Source organism: Pelobates fuscus, chromosome 1, assembly GCF_036172605.1.
Source record: "Pelobates fuscus isolate aPelFus1 chromosome 1, aPelFus1.pri, whole genome shotgun sequence".
Classification (NCBI taxonomy): Eukaryota; Metazoa; Chordata; class Amphibia; order Anura; family Pelobatidae; genus Pelobates; species Pelobates fuscus.
Window position 1 is genome coordinate 36066635 of NC_086317.1, and position 16389 is coordinate 36083023.

The 16389-nt window shown below is 43.1% G+C and overlaps 1 protein-coding gene across 4 annotated transcripts in view; it reads left to right on the forward strand.

Moving 5' to 3' along the window:
• The first annotated feature begins 316 nt into the window (after nt 1–316).
• The window catches only part of TMEM50B (transmembrane protein 50B), a 32685-nt gene continuing 16612 nt past the window's right edge, over nt 317–16389 (forward strand). The window contains exon 1 of one of the 4 annotated variants that reach the window (XM_063447698.1): nt 317–406. The gene's annotated coding sequence lies outside the window, so the exon portion shown is untranslated. Of the gene's footprint in view, nt 479–14382; nt 14492–16389 lie in introns of those variants that run through there. The other 3 variants (XM_063447707.1, XM_063447717.1, XM_063447728.1) reach the window with 3 other exon arrangements.

A 16389-nucleotide genomic window follows, 5' to 3' on the forward strand; every position in this document is an offset into this window, starting at 1 on the left:
CTAATCCAGGGACTCCCATATAATAAACCCTGAGATTCACTACAGGAGCTCCATGTGGATTAAATATAATTGTGTTTTATGGTAAGAGCTCCTCCTTTGTCTTCTTCTTATAAGCTTTAATGGGCGTTTATGGGTTTGTTACCATTATCTCACACTATTTCTTTTTTGTCATACAATATATACCTTTTTATTCACTTCCTTTTTTTTTTTACCATATGTAGATTTCCACCCCCCTCCATTTCTTTTTTATTGCCAACCACAATATGGCCGCGGTGGGCGGAGCTTGCAGCCCAGCTCTGTCAGCAGGAGAGAGAGAGAGAGGGTAGCCACGCCCCCAAGCCGTGACGCGCCTCCCTGCCCCAGATGGATGTCCTGTGCATGGAGCGGCCCTGACAGTCTGCAGAGGGTAAGCGTTAACCCTTGCGGTGCGGGCACTGACAGCAGGGTGGGTAACATGGCGGCACAGGGCTCTGACAAGGTCAGTTCAGGAAACATCACAGCCGCCCTGATCTGCCCAACTTGTAACTCCCTGAGCCTGGCCCTGCAGTAACAGAGCTCCTAATGGACCCCAACCAGGGCACTGACCTACCTACCTACCTATCTACTAACCTACCTACCTACTATCCTACTATCCTACTAACCTACCTACCTACCTACCTACCTACCAACCTACCTACCTACTAACCTACCTACCTACTAACCTACCTACCTACTAACCTACCTATCTACTAACCTACCTATCTACTAACCTACCTATCTACTAACCTACCTACCTATCTACTAGCCTACCTACTATCCTACTAACCTACCTACCTACTAACCTACCTGTGGTACCCACACTGCTGCCATGTACTGCACTGCAATCATTATATCCTGCTATATTATACTGCAATGTATGGGACTGGAAGGAACCCACCCCCATAGTGCTAATAATGTATTACATGGGGTCCCTATAACATACTAATAATTGCTGGTGTAATCTATATATTGGGCATCATGGGGGTATTATTACCATAGCAATGTAACCACACAGTACCAGCTAATAATACTGCGCCAGTATATAGACTGCTAGGAGTCTGTACTACCTGCTAATAATACCGCCATACTGCGCCAATATATAGACTGCTAGGAGTCCGTGCTACCTGCTAATATTACCGCCATACTGCGCTAGTATATAGACTGCTAGGAGTCTGTGCTACCTGCTAATAATACCGCCATACTGCGCCAATATATAGACTGCTAAGAGTCCGTACTACCTGCCTATAATACCGCCATACTGCGCCAATATATAGACTGCTAGGAATCTGTGCTACCTGCTAATAATACTGCCATACTGCGCCAATATATAGACTGCTAGGAGTCTGTGCTACCAGCGAATATTACCACCATACTGCGCCAATATATAGACTGCTAGGAGTCCGTGCTACCTGCTAATAATACCGCCATACTGCACCAATATATAGACTGCTAGGAGTCTGTGCTATCTGCTAATATTACCGCCATACTGCGCCAATATATAGACTGCTAGCAGTCCGTGCTACCTGCTAATATTACCGCCATACTGCGCCAATATATAGACTAGTAGGAGTCCGTGCTACCTGCTAGTAAGCCAGTATATAGACTGCTGGGAGTCCATGCTACCTGCTAATATTACCGCCATACTGCGCCAATATATAGACTGCTAGGAGTCCGTACTACCAGCTAATAATACTGTGCCAGTATATAGACTGCTAGGAGTCCGTACTACCTGCTAATATTACCGCCATACTGCGCCAATATATAGACTGCTAGGAGTCTGTGCTACCTGCTTATAATACCGCCATACTGCGCCAATATATAGACTGCTAGGAGTCCGTGCTACCTGCTAATAATACCGCCATACCGCGAGAATATATAGACTGCTAGGAGTCCGTGCTACCTGCTAATAATACCGCCATACTGTGCCAATATATAGACTGCTTGGAGTCTGTTCTACATGCTAATAATACCGCCATACTGCGCCAATATATAGACTGCTAGGAGTCCGTACTACCTACTAATAATACCGCCATACTGCGTCAGTATATAGACTGCTAGGAGACCATACTACCTGCTTATATTACCGCCATACTGCGCCAATATATAGGCTGCTAGGAGTCCGTGCTACCTGCTAATATTACCGCCATACTGCGCCAGTATATAGACTGCTAGGAGTCTGTGCTACCTGCTAATAATACCGCCATACTGCGCCAATATATAGACTGCTAGGAGTCTGTGCTACCTGCTAATAATTCCGCCATACTGTGCCAATATATAGACTGCTAGGAGTCCGTACTACCTGCTAATATTACTGCCATACTGCCCCAATATATAGACTGCTAGGAGTCTGTGCTACATGATAATAATACCGCCATACTGTGCCAATATATAGACTGCTTGGAGTCTGTGCTACATGATAATAATACCGCCATACTGCGCCAATATATAGACTGCTAGGAGTCCGTGCTACCTGCTAATATTACCGCCATACTAGGCCAGTATATAGACTGCTAGGAGTCCGTGCTACCTGCTAATAACACTGCCATACTGCGCCAATATATAGACTGCTTGGAGTCTGTGCTACATGCTAATATTACCACCATACTGCGCCAATATATAGACTGCTAGGAGTCCGTGCTACCTGCTAAGAATACCCCCATACTGCACCAATATATAGACTGCTAGGAGTCTGTGCTACCTTCTAATAATACCGCCATACTGCGCCAATATATAGACTGCTAGGAGTCTGTGCTACCTGCTAATAATACCCCCATACTGCACCAATATATAGACTGCTAGGAGTCCGTGCTACCTGCTAAGAATACCGCCATACTGTGTCAATATATAGACTGCTAGGAGTCCGTACTACCTACTAATGTTACCGCCATACTGCACCAATATATAGACTGCTAGGAGTCTGTGCTATCTGCTAATATTACCGCCATACTGCGCCAATATATAGACTGCTAGCAGTCCGTGCTACCTGCTAATAATACCACCATACTGTGCCAATATATAGACTGCTTGGAGTCTGTGCTACATGCTAATAATACCGCCATACTGCGCCAATATATAGACTGCTAGGAGTCCGTACTACCTACTAATAATACCGCCATACTTCGTCAGTATATAGACTGCTAGGAGACCATACTACCTGCTAATATTACCACCATACTGCGCCAATATATAGACTGCTAGGAGTCCGTGCTACCTGCTAATATTACCGCCATACTGCGCTAGTATATAGACTGCTAGGAGTCTGTGCTACCTGCTAATAATACCGCCATACTGCGCCAATATATAGACTGCTTGGAGTCTGTGCTACATGCTAATATTACCACCATACTGCGCCAATATATAGACTGCTAGGAGTCCGTACTACCTGCTAATATTACCGCCATACTGCACCAATATATAGACTGCTAGGAGTTCGTGCTACCTGCTAAGAATACCCCCATACTGCACCAATATATAGACTGCTAGGAGTCTGTGCTACCTTCTAATAATACCGCCATACTGCGCCAATATATAGACTGCTAGGAGTCTGTGCTACCTGCTAATAATACCCCCATACTGCACCAATATATAGACTGCTAGGAGTCCGTGCTACCTGCTAAGAATACCGCCATACTGTGTCAATATATAGACTGCTAGGAGTCCGTACTACCTACTAATGTTACCGCCATACTGCACCAATATATAGACTGCTAGGAGTCTGTGCTATCTGCTAATATTACCGCCATACTGCGCCAATATATAGACTGCTAGCAGTCCGTGCTACCTGCTAATAATACCGCCATACTGTGCCAATATATAGACTGCTTGGAGTCTGTGCTACATGCTAATAATACCGCCATACTGCGCCAATATATAGACTGCTAGGAGTCCGTACTACCTACTAATAATACCGCCATACTTCGTCAGTATATAGACTGCTAGGAGACCATACTACCTGCTAATATTACTGCCATACTGCGCCAATATATAGACTGCTAGGAGTCCGTGCTACCTGCTAATATTACCGCCATACTGCGCTAGTATATAGACTGCTAGGAGTCTGTGCTACCTGCTAATAATACCGCCATACTGCGCCAATATATAGACTGCTAGGAGTCTGTGCTACCTGCTAATAATTCCGCTATACTGCGCCAATATATAGACTGCTAGCAGTCAGTGCAATCTGCTAGTAATACCGCCATACTGCGCCAATATATAGAGTGCTAGCAGTCTGTGCTACCTGCTAATAATACCGCCATACTGCGCCAATATATAGACTGCTAGGAGTCCGTTCTACCTGCTAAGAATACGCCATACTGCACCAATATATAGACTGCTAGCAGCCTGTGCTACCTGCTAATAATACCGCCATACTGCGCCAATATATAGACTGCTAGGAGTCCGTTCTACCTGCTAAGAATACGCCATACTGCACCAATATATAGACTGCTAGCAGCCTGTGCTACCTGCTAATAATACCGCCATATTGCGCCAATATATAGACTGCTAGCAGTCCGTGCTACCTGCTAATAATACTGCACCAATATATAGACTGCTAGCAGTCAGTGCAATCTGCTAATAATACCGCCATACTGCACCAATATATAGACTGCTAGGAGTCCGTACAATCTGCTTGTAATACCGCCATACCGCGCCAATTTATAGACTGCAAGGACTAGGAGTCAGTGCTTCCTGCAAATAATCTTGCCATACTGTGCCAGTATATATTGCTAATGACTGGTGTTTGAACTATCTGCATTTCTTGCTTTATTTCTGCATAAATCTGCATTCTGGTAGGAATGCATTGCACATAGGATGGTGAGCTGATACGACTTACAGAGAGTATCTACGGGGTTTCCAGCAATTGTCTAAGTGGCAAGGGGTGAACCTCTCCCTGTAGCAATAATGTGGTGAATTTACCGTCTCTTTAATTTGAGATGACTCTTACAGAGCTGCAAGGATTTGAACTCAGTCTATGCAGAATAGGTTTAGCATTCTTGTTTCTAGAATAGCTGATGCTCTGCGGTTGTCCTGTATTTAAACTCCTTATCAGTCTGGTGTTTTGAACTGAATTAATAGCCAGGTGCTGAGCTTGATATAACATTCCTGCATAATCTGATATTGGTGTGATAACATAATTATTCACTAAACTGGGAATTTCAAATCTTTGGCCAAAATGTCAGAACTGGAATAATTCTAGTTTGGTTTATAACCTAAAATTCACTTTGAATTCCTGATAGTTGTAGTGGTTTTGGTCCATAAACTCTGCTATTTCTGCTATTTGACAAATGTAAACATTGCCGTTTCCTGAGAAACTGCACTGTTTGTTTGCCAGACAGTATATCTCAAATAGCTCTCTGGTTTCCAAGTGAAGATTTTCAATATGTAAAGGCTTTCACATTTTGGCATCGTCATGCCCAGCAGGGTGACTCTAAACACTATAAATCCTTCTCATTTGAAAAGCATCCTTTTGCAGCTGTACTTCTATGAGAAGCATTGGATTAAATCAAAGACCATCTTCACTGATGATCTCACAGCTGGCAAAGTGGCTTCTTCTATGAAACCAGGATGGAGCTTGATTAAAGGGATACTCTAAGCAACTAAACAACTTTTAGCTTAAAGGACCACTATAGTGCCAGGAAAACAAACTCGTTTTCCTGGCACTATAGTGTTTATAGGTCCCCCCCCCCAACCACCAGGGTCCCACTCTCGCCGGGCTCTAGAGGTAGGAAGGGGTTAAAGGGATACTCCAGGCCCCCAGGCCACTTCTGCCCATTGGAGTCGTCTGGGTGCCAACTCCCACTACCCTTAACCCTGCAAGTGTAATCATTGCAGTTTTCATAAACTGCAATAATTACATTGCAGGGTTAAGTCCTCCCCTAGTGGCTGTCTACTAGACAGCCACTAGAGGGCACTTCCTGTAATAATTATAGCACAGATTATCTGTGCTATAGTGTCGCTGGACGTCCTCACGCTGTGTGAGGACTTCCAGCGTCGCTAAAATCCCCATAGGAAAGCATTGAAAAGCATTTCCAATGCTTTCCTATGGAGAGGTCTAATACGCATGCGCGGCATTGCCGCTCATTGCATTAGGTCTCCCCAGCTGGCGGGCGGGATTAGTCGCCCCCGCCGGCTGACGTAATGAAGGGGAGGAGCGGCGGAGGAAGGAGCGGCAACGTGGGACATGTCAATGTTTTCACCCCTTCAGTAACCGGAGGTGGGAGGTGGGAGGGAGAGGGGACCTGCAGTGCGTTTTCCTGGTACTGGAGAGTCCCTTTAACCCCTTAAGGACCAAACTTCTGGAATAAAAGGAAATAATGACGTGTCACAGTTGTCATGTGTCCTTAAGGGGTTAAACACTTACCTTTCTCCAGCGCCGGGCTCCCTCGGTGCTGGGGACTCTCCTCCTCCTTCCGACAACATCGTCTGAATGCGCATGTGCGGCATTCGCAATGCTTTCCTATGGAGTGAGAAAATCATAGTGAGAAGCGCGGAAGCGTCTCTAGCTTCTCTGAAACTGCTATGTTTACAGCAGACAGGGTTAACCTGGCACCCAGACCACATCATTAAGCTGAAGTGGTCTGGGTGCCTATAGTGGTCCTTTAATGAAGCAGTTTTGGTGTATACCGTTTTCCCCCGAAAATAAGACCGGGTCTTATATAGGTTTTTGCTCCAAAAATCGCCCTAGGGCTTACTTTCGGGGGATTTCTTACTTTTTGGGGAAAAATGGTAGCAAGCATGTGCAAGACAGCAGGTCTACATTCGGGGGAATTCCACCGACCATAGACCACGTCACTGGGGCATGGAATTTCGCATACATCTGTTCAGGGGAAACTTCCCTCGAACATAGATTAGTTTAATAGCCTATGGAATCAAGCAAATCTATGTTCTGGGAAAATTCCGCCATCAAAGATTAGCAAACTAGCGATGATCTCAACTAAGGCTTATTTTTGGGTTAGGGCTTGTATTACGAGCATCCACTGAAAATAACCTAGGGCTTATTTTTGGGCGATGTCTTACATTCAGGGGAAAAACTGTAGATCATGTCCCTGCTGTCTCACAGCTCAATTCTTTGACATTTAGGAGTTAAATCAGTTTGTTTATGCAGCCCTAGTCACACCTTCCCTGGCAGTGATTCACACAACCTTTATAAAATAAATAGTTTCACTTTCAATTAGATCTGACTGCACAGTGAGTATACTTAATAATTTTTTTTATTTCCTGCTCTGTTAATTGAACGTTAATCACCCACACACAAGGCACCGGCAGGCTCTAACGGGCAATTAGCAAAGCAGGAGAAAATAGTCTAAATAAAACCGACTGTACAATAAAGGAAGTTTAATCACTAGATCTCTATTTCCAGGAAATGTGTAGAGAGACTGTGCAAGTCATATGCCGGGAGGTGTGGCTTTGGCTGTATAAACAAAGTGATTTAACTCCTAAATGTAGAGAATTGACCAGTTAGACTGCGGGGGTATAATCTATACAGCAAAACTGCTAAATTAAGTTAAAGTTAGTCTGGTGCTTATAGTAACCTTTTTAAATGTGAGTTTTAATTACTATTTTTTTTTAACATTTCCTGAATCTAATCTTCAATAGGAACACTCTAACAAAATGAATAAATATTTATTCGTGTATATTTAAGGTAGGCTAACATGGTGAATAATTTATTGTGCATGAGTGGTTTTCTTATCTTAGTCAAATTACTTTTGCTGTTACTTATTGACTTATTTTCTGTTGCGTATGAATAAATAATGTTAAAGTACAAGATTACCTAACTTAAGTTACACATTAAGTACCATCACTACTTTAATTTTGTTTGTTTTTTACTAGGAAACGGGGCAAACAATTGTGTTATTACCCTGCAAACCATTTTCAATCACCTTAAAAAAGCAGAATTCCCAATGCCCACCGTTTACCCCTTCAGAAGGGTAGTGTTTATGCTGCCAGGAGTTCCTGGCGTCCTCCCACGGTTAAGAAGCAAACCGTTTTCAAAAGGTTTGACGTTTACCTAGGGCCCCTATCTTCACAGATATTATGTTAAAGCAGAAGTTCAGTGTCCGCATTTATCTTTTTATTCGTTGCAAATGTTGCCATTATTAATTATGAATGATCTCACGTCCTCATTTGTGCAAGTTGTGGTATGATGTCAGCAGTGTGGGGCCAGATTGCTGAGGTCCAGGATGTTTTGGTTGTGCCCAACGTTTGTATAAATATGTTTTTTGCACACAAGAATTGCTGACACCGCAGTTTTTAGAGTATGGTATATTGAGTGGTGAGGATGAATGAGGTTTGCATGGAAGAAAAAGAACACTGACCTCTATTTAATACGTTTTCCAAATGATTGAATACTATTACAAAAGTCTTTTGTATGATTTATCTACAAAAATTCACATAGACTTGAAAGCAGTGGTAGATCCCCAGATGTTTTAAAACTACAGCTTCCATGATGCATTGTCATTTTAAAGACATGCAGAGCATCATGGGAGTTGTAGTTCTACAACATTCGGAGATCTACCTCTTGGGCACCACTGCTTTAAAGGAACACTCCATACACCATAACAACTTAATTACAATTAAGTTGTTATGATGCCAGGAGGTTCCTGGCACTCTGTTTTTGGCTCTCCACCACTGATCTTCTCTGTCACCATCGGCATCTATTCACTAAAAATTAGCTAAAGGAAAGGTAGACCACGGCCAGGCAGGGGCGCTGCTGATTTGGCTTAGAGCAGTCACTTGACACTCTAAGATAATCGCTAGCTCCCCATTCATAAAACCCTAAGGATAAGATCAAGGTTCATCCTGGCACCATAACTTCATTTAGATGAAGTTGTTTTGGCGCTTGGAGTGTTCCTTTAATAACAATTGTAGATAAATCATTGTTTTTCTAACAGTATTAAATCATTTGGAAAGCCTATTAGAGTCCATTGTTAGGGAAGATTGCTGGAGAGGTGGACTGTCCAGAGGAAGTAAATGGCGAAATGTAGGGATCTGTGCAGTTGTTGAAGGCTGCAGCACTCATTTGGTTATGAGGGAATTGTAATTAATACTGTGGGCTGTGAGAGTCTTGCAGAGTGGGGATTCCAGAGGATATCTAGCTAGTCGTCAAACGAGGAAATGACGTAAAGGTGTATGTTCTGAGGAGAACGAGGAAGTTGGCTGTGAGACTATTTGGACGTGCAGTGTTAGGGTTCCGTCAACTTGAGTCCATGACAGGATTTTTTACTAAAGTGAGAATTCATAGTGAATTTCAAATTTAAGGCCAAAGTTGCCGAACTGAGAGCATAGCTGATTGAGTGAATTTTTCTAGTTTGGCTATTTTCACCTGTCATGCCAATCATTTCACTGTACCCTGAAGAGATAAATAATTGTAAAATAGATTTAAAATCTAAGAATGAAATTGTAATGAAAGATTAATAGTTATTATGTCTTTCAGCAGAGAAAGGCTATTTCTAGTTAATTCTGACCATGAGGGAATGGTTGGCAGTGCGCTTCGACCATATAATAGGGCAGGCGCACATACAGTGCCCAATGAAAACACGACACTAGGCGACCTAGAATAGCTCAGGCACACGCACACAGTGCCCGAGGAAAGCACGACACTAGGCGACCTAAAATAGCTCAGGCACACGCACACAGTGCCCGATGAAAGCACGACACTAGGCGACCTAAAATAGCTCAGGCACACGCACACAGTGCCCGATGAAAGCACGACACTAGGCGACCTAAAATAGCTCAGACACACGCACACGGTGACCTTGAATAGCTCAGGCACACTAACACAGTGACCGATGAAAGCATAACACTAGGCAACCTAAAATAGCTCAGGCACACGCACACAGTGCCCGATGAAAGCACAACACTCGGCGACCTAAAATAGCTCAGACACACGCACACGGTGACCTTGAATAGCTCAGGCACACTAACACAGTGACCGATGAAAGCATAACACTAGGCAACCTAAAATAGCTCAGGCACACGCACACAGTGCCCGAGGAAAGCACGACACTAGGCGACCTAGTATAGCTCAGGCACACGCACACAGTGCCCGAGGAAAGCACAACTCTCGGCGACCTAGAATAGCTCAGGCACACGCACACAGTGACCGATGAAAGGACGACACTAGGCGACCTAAAATAGCTCATACACACGCACACGGTGACCTAGAATAGCTCAGGCACACTAACACAGTGACCGATGAAAGCATAACACTAGGCGACCTAAAATAGCTCAGGCACACGCACATAGTGCCTGAGGAAAGCACGACACTGGGCGACCTAGAATAGCTCAGGCACACGCACACAGTGCCCAATGAAAACACGACACTAGGCGACCTAGAATAGCTCAGGCACACGCACACAGTGCCCAATGAAAGCACAACACTCGGCGACCTAGGATAGCTCAGGCACACGCACACAGTGACCGATGAAAGGACGACACTAGGCGACCTAGAATAGCTCAGGCACACCAACAGTAAATTGATTATGGATCTGAAATTCAGATAAGGGAATATAGGACAGACCCAAGACAACACAATGTACCTCTCAAATATGTCAGTTACATGTAAACATACATAATAGCCTCCCACATGCATATATAACTAGCGCTCACACAGACTTTCACTAAATAATGTTCTTCTTTGTAAGGTAGTGGGGAGGGAACACAAGTCTTCCAACAGCACAGCCCCTCCCCCCTCTCCCTCTGCATATCATAGTATAGACAGGCAGTGGGTGCTGAGACACATCCTGAACACTAAGTTCATCCTAAACCTGTTAAAGCAGAGTGATCACCATGGGGAGAACACACGGACAGGCATTTGTAAGTTTACATGTGTAATTTAGGAGGAGCCGCCTGATGGAATAATAAAAAAAATTCTGACTCCTCTAGGTGCCGCCCATGGGATCAATGAACCCGCCAGGATCAATGTAGGGCCACGGCTGAGCATAGTGTGCCCGCATGTACCACACAGATATGTTGGTTTAGAGAGCGCCAAAAAGTGTCATAAAAACAGAAGACTTTTAGAATTGGAAAAGTGATGGAAAGTTTGATTAATCTCTTGCACTGCCAAAAAAAGTAGCACATAATTAAAAATTATAGTGAAAGGAAAACTATAGGGTCAGGAACGCCTATAGTGTTAAAAGAAACACTGTCTAGACCCCCTGATCCCCTCCCCCTCTTTCTACTAAATATAGTAAAATCATACATTAATTCCAGTCTGCTGATGCTGGCTCTGCCCCTGTTTTGCCTCTTTGACTGACCTCATCAGAAGTGATGATCTCAGCCGATCACAATGATTTCCCATAGGAAAGCACTGGATTGGCTATGATGGTCAATTCTGATGATCTCGGCCAAGAAAGCGTGCTGGGGGCAGAGCCACCCTGGCAATTGCCTCCCTGGCCAATCGGCATCTCCTCTTGAATCAATGCATCTCAAGGAGGAAATTTCAATGGCTCCATGCAGAGGGTGGAGACACTGAATGTGAGTTCTGCATACTGTGCAGCACTGCCCCAGGAAGCACCTCTAAGAGCCATCTGAGGAGTAGCCACTAAAGGTGTCCCTAGGCTTTCTCTGAAAAGACTGTGTTTTCTGTCTGTACTCACCAGAACAACTACAATAAGCTGTAGTTGTTCTGGTAACTATAGTGTCCCTTTAAAGCATAACAAATTTAAATGGTGACAAAAGCATTAAAGGATCACTATGGGGGGCCCGGTCGCGCAATTACCCGGGCCACAGCGCTGACCGGGCCCCTGAAGATATAGGGCCCATTGGGTGGCCCTAAATGCTTGGGCCACCTGATGGACCCCGGTGCAGATGCACCTGCGGCAGTTTTGCTGCTCCATGTGGGGCCCGGGCGGCCGGGCCCCCCAGGGCCGCCGGGCCCGTGACAACCGTTATGGTTGTCACCCCCTGATGGCGGCCCTGAGTACTGCAGTATTAGTTAAATCTATATAAATAAATAATAGTAACATTATCTGTCTGATTGGAAGAAACACTGAGAAGATACTTTTGAATAAGAGCATCTTGCCGCTAGTATATATTTGACTATTAACTCTTTCTGGATCCCAGCAAACGTTATGTCACTATAAAGGTGATGGAATATACCATCAGTGGGGTTTATTCAATAAACTAGGAATTGCAAATTTCAATGTCAAAATAACTGAGCTGCAAAAATGAATGAGTTGGAGCGTTTTCCAATTTAGAGATATTGGTGTAAACTTTGTTACTTCTTGACAATGCATGGGTTAGTCATAAATCCTCATTGCTTTCTGATCTTTCTAATCACAATTTGAATTGCTGTCTGGGGATTATCAATTCTGAGCAATGATTTATTCATTTTTTGTGCAACCTCTGACTTTACCAGTTGTACGAATGTGTGGGCTGCAAGAATATACCTCCCAACAATCCTGGATCTGACTGGATAGTCTTGATTTTAGAGCCCTGCCACTTGTCTTGGTTTTTTTACCAAAGTAACGGACTTATTGAGACACCAGTAAAAATGCATCCCTACAACATTACTCAGCAGCACCTTGCTACAGAATGTCATTCCAGGGCATTCCCCCTAATAATGTAATAATGTGTATATGTGTACGTACACTTGTATATATGCCCCAGTATATTCCGACACAAAGAAAGCTGTTAAATAATATATGATTTTCTATTAAAACAAAATCTTCTTATATAAAAAAAATAAATAAAAATAAAGGATCACTATAGCTACCAAAAGGTAGCAGAAGTGTCTGTAACATTGATAAATCTCCCAAATGCAATGTGCCCTGGCCGAGCCTGGATTAAACCAGAATGTGATGTCCATTAAAGGACCACTATAGTGCCAGGAAAACATACTTGTTTTCCTGGCTCTATTGGGTCCCCCTCACCCTCTGGGTCCCCCTCCCGCCGGGTTAATCCCTCTCCTCCTCCTTTCCCGTTATCGGCTGAATGCGCATGCGCGGCACGAGCTACGCGCGCATTCAGCCAGTCTCATAGGAAAGCATTCTCAATGCTTTCCTATGGACGCTGGCGTCTTCTCACAGTGAGAAGCACGGAAAGGCCCTAGCGGCTGTCAATGAGACAGCCACTAGAGGCTGGATTAACCAATTTGTAAACATAGCAGTTTCTCTGAAACTGCTATGTTTACAGCAGAAAGGGTTAATCCTAGAGGGACCTGGCCCTCAGACCACTTCATTAAGCTGAAGTGGTCTGGGTGCCTATAGTGGTCCTTGAATAAAACGTTAATGTACAGAAAACGGAGTGTCACATGAAAAAAGAGTTAACACGAGTTATAGGTGACTATCAATGCTTTATGCAGTGGTGTAATTTCCAGAATAGTTAAGGTTCCAGTTTAACACACTTAGATGAAAGCCAATTTGAAGACAGAGTAGAAAGGGAATATTAAAATGAAAACCACTTCTCGCTATTGTGGTTATATAATCTAGACTAGAGTAATTTAAGTTATCTTCTGGTTTTATATTCTGAATATTACTACCCTCTTAAATAGCTTGTGCTCCTTCTTAGAACTGAATTTTTTTTTTATTATTATTCCTTGCAGTAAATACTGTTGTGTTTATTTGGGTAACAGGAAGTGGAGCTAAATAAAAGGACAAATAATCAGCTGCTTGAACCAGGTAGTAGATTCAGCCATCATTTGATCATCCAGTGGTTCTCTTTGCACCAAGGGACTTTCAAAGATTACAGTTGAATGCCAGGAAGTGCCTTTGCAGGAATGTCGATTCATATCTTAAACCCCCCCCCCTCCCCCACACCCCTACTTCCCCAAGACACAAAAGATCCTTGTTACTAGTATTCTGGAGAGTCCAGCAATCTCACCACCGTTTTTATTTTTTTTTCTTCACTCTGCTTGGCTAGAGTAATGGGCTAATTGCTTTCGTTGTATCAGAGTCCATATAGTGTTCTGTTATAATTTGTCTTCTGTCCCTGCTCCTGTAGAAAGTGCCCATCCAGGGTAATTATAGGCTGGTGTGCCTGCTTCAGTCAGTGGGGACCCTATTTTGTGTCCCAATCCGATGATTAAGAACTACTGCTTCAGATGAAACCAGTGATGTTGACCGTTTGGATCCGTGCAGGGAGTGAATTTCACACAGAATGAGTTATATTACTGACTGTATGTCCGTGTAAGTGCGAGATCATTGAACGATCGGTGACTTGGTTCTGGTCATTTTGTAACATCTAGCTATCATGATCTCCACAATCTGAACAGTAGCACACAAGCAGGAGGTGAAATAAAGGATTCTAAGGAGGAAGAGGTGAGAGTATAAATAGAACCAGACAATCATTTTAGAAAATGTGATGAGACGGGACACAACCAGGGGGGAACATCTTTGTGACATTTCTTCTTAAATGACTGCTTTCAGTTCGCAATTTGGTTTTGGTTAAAACATTTTAGCTCAGATTACTGAAGATCAAATTTGAACTTTGCGGTTGTTAATACTTCCCACTCCCCGGAAATCATATGTTACAGGTTAGTAAACAAAAACCTTTCTGTGTTGACATATTTTTATAATATTTTTTCCATTTACATATAACCTAAAGGTTCAGATAGGGCTGGCAGGAGGGACAGGTGATCCTACCACAAGCATAAGATGCCTGGCGAGGAGGATGGTGCCCTGCAGCCTTACACTGTTATTTTGAAATTAAAATAGTGGGTGTTTTAGTGCAGGGGTAAGCAGCATTATAGACCACAGTTGTGCCTGTGCTCTCAATATTCTCCAGACCTGGAAAGGCCCACTGGGATTTTTTTTTTTTCGTGCACTGTGGCATCTGAGGTTTCCCAGCCTGCCATGCTATGATGTCCCTGTGACAGCAGGGTGAGATGAGACCGAGATCACATTCATAACACACGCTGATTTCATTGGTGGCGTATGGCTTTAATTTTTTGTGAAGTTATGACGGAATTTTAAACCTGTCAGAATTTGTTCATCTGTTACTTTTTTATTTATTTTTTTGCACCCAAACAAACAGTCGTTTGACTTGAATACGCTCCATATTTTTGTTGACGCAGCCATGTTCTTTAATGAGTTTTTCCTCTACCTCTTCCACCAATATACATTCTGAATTGAAAATTTCTGCAAATACTGCAGAAATTTACTATTTAAAAATATGAAAAAACTAATGCTGGAATGCGCCATCACTTTTCAGAACACTTTTAAAAAAATGTTGTCCGGTGCACAGAGCTCTGTGAATGTTCTATCGTAATGATAAAGTTGCATGGATATACTGTTGGATGGCCATTAATTGGTACTTGCCTCCCCGGTGTACTTAAAGGTACACTCCAGGCACCAAAGAACCGAATCTAAATGAAGTTGTTATGGTGCCAGGAAACCCCTGGAGGCAGTCTTACCTCAAGGGGCTAAACTGTTCTCGAATGGTTTAACCCTAAAGTTGCCTTCAGCGACAATTTCCACTCCCCCCAGGCGGCATCCGGCTTCTGAATATTCAGATTCAGGAAGCGCGGAGTGCTGCTGGGCAAGTGCGCCACTGATTCGCTGAGAGCAGTCAGCTGGATGCCGCCTCGAGGGGAGTGGACATTGTCACTGGAGAACTTTCGGGTTAAACCGTTCGAGAATGGCATAAACCTCTTGAGGAAAAGTACCTTCAGGGGCCTCCTGGCACCATAACTTCTAAAACAGAACTATCGCTATAGATATTTTAACTGCTGACAGTTACCTATGGGTTGGGCTTTGTGTTTGTGTTTCTTATGGATTTTTTAAAATCTATTTTTTATTTTCAATACATGCCTGTCTATCTAGTAAAACCAGGAGATACATGTCCTTTTTGCAAATGCACCATTTTTTCTCTGATTCAAAAAATCTAAGAATTTTTCTGCCACTTGTTCCTACAGAGATGTTGTCACAATAGCTGAGAGTTGGCTATGGGTTGTGCTTTATGTATACTTGTGTGTGTGTGTGTGTGTGTGTGTGTGTGTATATATATATATATATATATTATCCTTCTTTTTTTTTTTTTTTTTTTACATTTTCTTTCCAATATTTGTCTTACTATACTTGTACAGCAAGGGGAAACCATGTCAACTAACTTAATCCTTACAGTGCTGTATGCACAGGTGTAAACATGCCCCCTGGTTCTTTTCAATAAATTCTTGAGTGTGCGTATGTCACATACTTTAAGTATTTATTTGGGATGTTTGAGCTTGCATTAGCATGCCCTATGCACAATGGGGAGATGAAGTGTTGCAATAGCATGTGGTGTGGGGATAAGGAACTGAATTGCCAGAAAAGTGTCAGTTTCACTATAAAGAAAAAAACTATGCTCTTAGTGTTTAAATGTTTTGTTTACTGAGTGATCGTAACAATCAACTACAATTGATAATCACATTTTATTTATGATTTTGGTGAATAT